Genomic DNA, 7,477 nt, shown 5'->3' with positions numbered 1-7,477 from the left:
ACCCGAGACAAAGAGATTCTATTCCAGGTGGACCAAGGCAGGCCTTAATAACCGGTGACTACAATCTCCCCTCTTGGCTCTAGCTCCATGTTATGGAGGTGCTCCCAGGGTGAGTATGGAGACAGGAGTGCTTAGAAGCTCTACGGTCCTGACTGAGGAAACTCACTTTATTTGGAGAACAACATGGAAAGTCCATGTCCAGGGCCTATTGTTTAAACCAATTGAGATTATCCTGGGAGCATCAATGACAACCCTAAAAAAATAAGTATTATAAAAGAATACTATGACAAACTATATGTCAACAAATCAGATAACTTACACAGAATGGACAAATACCTAAAAACATACAAGAAGAAACAGAAAATCTCAACAGACATATAAGAAATAAAGATATTAAATTAGTAATTTTAAAACTTCTCGAAAAAAAAAGTCAGGGCCGGTGCTGTGGCCGAGTGGTTAAGTTCACATGTTGCACTTCAGCAGCCCAGGGTTTCACTGGTTTGGATCCTGGGCGTGGACATGGCACCACTCGTCAGGCCGTGCTGAGGCGACATCCCACATAGCACAATTGGAGGGATCCACAGCTAGGGTATACAACTATGTATGTACTGGGGGTGACTTGGGGAGAAGAAGGAAAAGAAGAAAGAAGAAGAAGAAGAAAGTCCAGGCCTTGATGGCTTCACTGGCGGATTCTATCAAATATTTAAGAAGAAATAACACCAATTCTTCACAAACTCTTCCAGAAAATAGAGGAGTAGGGAACACTTCACAACTCATTCTATGGGTGCAATTTTACTGTGATGCCAAAGCCAGAAAAACACAGCACAAAATAAGAAAACTACAAACAAATATTACTTGTGGATACGGACCCAACTATATACTACCTACCAGAAACTCACTTTAAATATAAAGACATAGATTGTTTAAAAATGAAAGGATGAAGGAGAAGAATAAATTTGGATGATTGACGTTACTTAATTTTAAGACATTATAAAGCTACAATAATCGACAGTGTGATACCAGCAAAAGAATAGGCAAATATCAGTGGAACAGAATAGAAAATCCAAAAATAGACTGACATAAGTATAGGTAAATGATCTTTGAAAAAGGAGCAAAGACAATACAATAGAATAAAAATAGGCTTTTTAACAAGTGGTGCTGGAACAACTGGACATCCATATGCAAAAAAAAATGAATTTATACATAGAACTTACACCTTTCTCAAAACCAACTCAAAATGTATCATAGACTTAATGTAAATTACAAAACTATAAATATCCTTGAATACAGTGTAGGAGAAAGTCTAGATGATCTTAATATGGCAATGACTTTTTAGATACAACTCCAAAGGCACAATCCATGAAAGAAATTATTGATAAGCTAGAATTCATGAAAATTAAAAACCTTTGCTCTGTGAAAGACAAAGGCAAGAGAATAAGAAGACTAGCCACACTTGGAGAAAATATTTGCAAAAGACATATCCAATAAAGGACTGCTATCCAATAAACACAAAGAACTCTTAAAATTCAACACAAAGAAAACAAACAACCTGATTAAAAAACAGGCAAAAGGACCAGAACAAAAACCTCACTAAAAATATGTACAGATGGCAAATAAGCTTATGAAAGATGTTTAACATCATACATCAATAGGGAATTAAAATTGAAAGATGTTTAACATCATACATCAATAGGGAATTAAAATTAAAACAATGAGATATCATTATACACCTATTAGAGTGACTAAATCTAGAACATTGACAACATCAAATGCTGACAAAGATGTGGAGCAATGGGAACTCTGGTTCATTGCTGACGGGAATGCAAAATGGTACAGACACTTTGGAAGACAGTTTGGCATTTTCTTACAAAACTAAACAAACTCTTATCATATAATCCAGCAACTATGTTCCTTGATATTTACTCAAATGCATTGAAAACCTATGTTCACACAAAAACCTGCACACAGATGTTTTACAGTAATTTTATTCGTAACTGCCAAAACTTGGCAGCAACTAAGATGACCTTCAGTAGAGGATAAATAAACTGTGGTACATCCAGAAAATGAAATATTATTCAGTGTTAGAAAGGAATAAGCTTTCAAGCCATGAAAAGGCATGGAGAAAACAAATGCATATTAATAAGTGAAAGAGGCCAATCTGATAAGGCTGCAAACTGTATGATTCCAACTATCCAACATTCTGGAAAAGGCAAAACTATGGAGACAGTAAAAAGATCAGTGATTGCTAGGGGCTAGGGGCATGGGAGGGATGCACATGTGGAGCAGAGACGGTATTAGGGCAGTGTCTCTGTATGTTACTATAATGTTATCATATATTTATCTAAAGCCATAGAATGTACAACACCAAGAGAGAACCCTAATGTAAACTATGGACTTTGAATTATAATGATGTGCCAATGCAGGTTCACTGATGGTAAGAAATCCTCCTCTGCTGTGTGAGATGTGGATTGTGGAGGAAGTTGTGTGTAGTGGGCAGCAGGAGGTAAACGGGAACTCTCCATACATTCCAATCAGTTTTACTGTGAACCTAAAACTACTCTAAAAATAAAGTCTCTTTTTTTAATTAAACAAATAGAAGAATGGAAAATATATACCATACTAACATAAATCAGAAAGAAATCTTCAGTGGCTATTTTAATATCAGATGAAATATATTTCAGAGCAAAGAATCTTACCAGGGATAAAGAATGCCATTTCAGGGCCCAGCCTCAAGGCCAAGTGGTTAAGTTTGCAGGCTCCGCTTCAGTGGTCCGGGGTTTCACCAGTCCGCGATCCTGGGCGCAAACATGGCACTGCTCATCAGGCCATGCTGAGGCTCACATTGCACAACAGAAGGATCTACAACTAGAATATACAACTATGTACTGGGTGGCTTCGAGGAGAAGAAGAAGAAGAAAAAAAGAAGATTGGCAACAGATGCTAGTTCAGGTGCCAATATTTAAAAAAAAAAAATAGAATACCGTTTCATGTTGAGAACGACGTCAATTATCAGAACATAGAAATTTAAGTACTTACGTCCCTAATAACAGAGGTTTAAAATATATGAAGCAAAAATTGATAGAGCTGCTAGAAGAAATAAACAAAAATTATAATTAGAGACTTAAATGCCTCTCTTTCGATAATTGATAGAACACGTAGACAAAAATTCACCAGAGATGTACTGAAGAACGCGGTGGACCAATTTGCCATAACTGACATTTACAGACCATTTTGACCAAAAACATCAGCATACTCATTCTTTTGAAATGCACACAGAACGTTTACTAAGTTAGGCCATATTCTGAGCCATAAAATAAGTCCTAATAAATTTTAAAGGGTTCACGCCATACAGAGATTTCTACACAAATGGTCATAACAGCTTTATTTATGATAGCCCAAAACTGGAAACAGCTCACATGCCCCTCAGCAGATGAATTGATTAATAAATCGTGGCATACACGTCAATGAAATACAATTCAGCAATAAGAAGGAATGCACTATTGACACAAAATTATAACTATCAAAGTAAGTATGCTGAGTGAAGGAAATCAGACAAAAAAAGACCAGATACTACATGATTCAACTTATACAAAACTCTAAAAAATGCAAACTATTGTATAGAGACAGAAAGCAGATTAGCAGACATCTGGGGAGGGAGGATGTGTGGAGGGAAGGGAAAGGAGGATTATCGAGGAACACAAGGGATCTTTTGGGGACTAATGGATAACAGATAAGTTCACTATTTTTATTGTGATGATGTTTTCATGGTTGAATACATATGTAAAAATTTATCAAATTCTACACTTTAAATATGTGCAGTTTGTTGTATGTTAATTACACCACAGGAAAATTATTTTGAAAATCTAAAATGTCAAAATAAATGTATTTTAAACTAACATCGATATCTTTTTTTAAAAAAACTGAAGATATCTTAATAATTTGACAGCCAGTTCAGAACTGTCAGGAACTCAGAGTAATCATAGATAACACTGAAACAGATCAGTCAGGCGACCAAGATTACCTAGCTATTTAGATAGCATTAGGCATGCAGTAGGGCACTCCATCCATATCAGAGTTTTCTGTTGGTCGTCCTGTATCACATGGGTCAGGATATGATTTCTCATGCAACTGAAAATAAAATCTAATTGAATTTGAGGATATATAGCTAGTTATAGATTAAGATTGCATAAGACAGGGCTGGCCAGGTGGTGCAGCGGTTAAGTTCGCGCGTTCCGCTTCTTGGCGGCCCGGGGTTCACCGGTTCGGATCCTGGATGCGGACATGGCACCACTTGGCAAAAGCCATGTTGTGGAAGGTGTCCCACGTATAAAGTAGAGGAAGATGGGCCTGGATGTTAGCTCAGGGCCAGGCTTCCTTAGCAAAAAGAGGAGGACTGGCAGTAGTTAGCTCAGGGCTAATCTTCCTCAAAAACAAAAACAAAAAAGATTGCGTAAGACATCTACTTACTACTTACAGGTTAAATGAAAAATAATTTAAAACTTCACTAATGTGTAATCCATAGCTGCTGTATATGTGATTTTTCTTGTCTCCCTGTTCTTATTTCTGAAATGTGCAAAAGTTATCACCCTTGACAAAAAAGTCCCCAAGAGATGTCCAGTGTAAACAATTTTCATGATTCTTGTTCTGCCCAGAACATAGAATAGAAAAATTTCACCCAAGGGGATCTTTCCAGTGCTGAATATATATCAGTCTGAAAGAAAGTTCTTCCACAGAGACTGTCTCCACCCAACAATGGATGTTATCTCATACCTCAGAGAGAAGCGGGAAAAATAATCTGGTCTTAGAGAAAATTTGTGTTTAGTAAGTTATATCATGCTTTCTGCGACTCTCCAAATAATTTTAAAAATATTTCTATGTATCTGTTTCCTGCATGCCCACTTGCTTGAAGTAGAGTATGGTTTGTTTAGCTTCTGATCTTTAAAGAGGATAATTCATGGGTTTTCTCCTCCTATCCTATTCCTACTGGAATTTCTATGTTCTCTTTAACAGTGGTGTACATGCCACCATAATGCAGTACCTCAGAGGTGCTTTGGGAGATCACAGTTCTTTGACAGCTACTTGGTATTAGTAACTTCCACCTATCTGGCTCAAATTGTCCTTGTCATTTAAGAAGATAAAGATTTTCATATCAGATAGAGTATTACAGGCTAAGATAAATTTTAACATAAAATTAGAAGTAAAAAGTGTTATAGATCCAATGAGAAGTGATATAGAACTCAATTACTACAGAAATAGGATTAAAATCATAACCAGAGAAAACAGGAAGGCAACTCGAGCTAGTGGAAGGAACTAGGACTACCTCCCTGAGCGCCTGGCCCAGTGTGTATCTCAGGCAATTGGTGAAATTCTCTGAGCCCAAGTTTCTCCTTGTAGAAATAAAAGTCACAGATTTAGGGTTATTATTATTAAAAAATCTTAATGGAAGGGCATTTCATCTAAAAGGGGATGAAAAACGTGTTGCTATATTTTAATACTTCTAAAAGAGTAGCACAATGTGTCTCCTTTCCCTAGTTTTTCACATTCGCTAATCTCAAAGTTATCATTACCCACTTTTGTGAAAATTCTCTTTGAATTCCAAAGGTAAGAATCCCAAAGGTGCTTTAATAGAATGCCCTATTGCTTCTTGTAGCTCTTCTTAAAATATTAATACGCCTCTTGGACAAAAGTAGAAGTGAAAGATGAAAAAATTGTTAAGCTACTGGAAAGCTAGCAGCATGTCTCGTACTTTTTTTGCGTCTGTACATCCTATAGGATTGCCAAACTTATGCTCGTTAATTTAGAGAAAATGTAAGGTTAGTAATTTAAAGAAAAACAATTCTATATATTTTGCTTACAGATGGTAAATTCACTAAGAGTATTGCTAGTAAGCTTTGGAAATTGTACTGCTTTAAATTGCATTTTAGTGAATAAAGAAGGGAAACTACTAATATTTATTAAACATGCGCTATATACCAGAAAAATTTGTGTACTTTCTGCATATTTTCATTTTTTTCTTTTTTCTTTTTTGGTGAGGAAGATTGCCCTGACCTAACATCTGTGCCAACCGTCCTCTATTTTGTATGTGGGATGCTGCAACAGCACGGCTTGATGAGCCGTGTGAAGGTTTGTGCTGGGATCCAAACCGGTGAACCTTGGGCCGCCAAAGCAGAGTGCCCAAACTTAACCGCTAAGCCACCAGGCCAGCCCCCTGTATATTTTCTGATCTATCTTCTCAAAAAGTCTATTAGACCAAATGCTGTCTTTTTACAGAGGAGGAAATGAAAACAAAATGGATTTAAAGGTCAAAAGGTCAACAAGTAATAGAGTTAGATTTCAGACCAGATCTGACTAGTTAAAAAGTTCATGGTTATCCTACTAATTGTCCTAAATATGGCATTAATATTAAGTAATATAATTAATCCACCAATATTATAAAATATTAACAATTTCAAAACTGATGAAAAACATTATGATTTTTTATTGGTAAATTGTTTCCTAGAAATATACATATTCATCTTTTAGCAGATTCCTGTCTCAAACACAGTTGAAATCCTGCTTTTGCTATTAGCTATTGTCTATGTCATTTATCCCAACAGATACAGAACTAGTTATTGAAAACTAGTCCTGGAAAGTTTGTTTTGACAAAAATTAACTTTCAAGGTAAGGTCAAATTGTTCAAGTTTCTCAGGGGACGTAAGTCTATTGGGTATAATATCAGGATATTTTCTTTAGAAATTAAACAAATCTGTATTATGGAGGGTATGTTTATTTGTAAGTTGTGAGACTATTATCACATGTCCCTTTTTCCACAGCAAATGTGTGCTTTACCTAATTTCTTTAGGAAGACCTTTCTTTCCATCTTTAATCTATGCTGCTGAGTTCTCAGCATAAGGGAAGGAGAAACTAGTGCTCATGAGAGGTAATTGTTTTCGTTGTTCACCTGCTTTCCTTGGCACCACCCTTGGGATTTCAAAGAGTAAAAGAGGATGAGACACAGAAAAAATAAAACAAAGGTAAGAGAAAGAAATTAAAAAGAGGGAAGTAAAATAGGCAACTATCTTTCTGCCGTCTGGCTTTAGAGAAATTCTCAATTTACTTAAGGATGAATATAAATAATATCATTAGTATATTTAGAGGTAAATAATTGGCAATCTCTACAGTTTTAACTTCATGTTCACTCAGCACTAATAGTCAAAGATGTACTTTGCTTATACATGTCTGTAAAAATATATATTTATACTTTTATGGCAATATTTCAAAAGCTAGGGATTTCCTAGCATCAACTGATATAATTGAAGGTAAACATCTTGTATTGATAAGCTTGACTCATAAGGAGTTTCTGTTCAGAGTTCAAGTCAGAATCTGAGCTCAAGTTATCTTCCACTTTGGTTAATCCTTTTGTCACATAACTCTCCACTGACATCTTTTCCTAATACATTTAGTTTACTTAATAAATTCCATTTAATTGCGATCTTAA

Source organism: Equus quagga, chromosome 2 (assembly GCF_021613505.1).
Source record: "Equus quagga isolate Etosha38 chromosome 2, UCLA_HA_Equagga_1.0, whole genome shotgun sequence".
Taxonomy (NCBI): domain Eukaryota; kingdom Metazoa; phylum Chordata; class Mammalia; order Perissodactyla; family Equidae; genus Equus; species Equus quagga.
Note: the sequence above shows the minus strand (reverse complement) of the source record.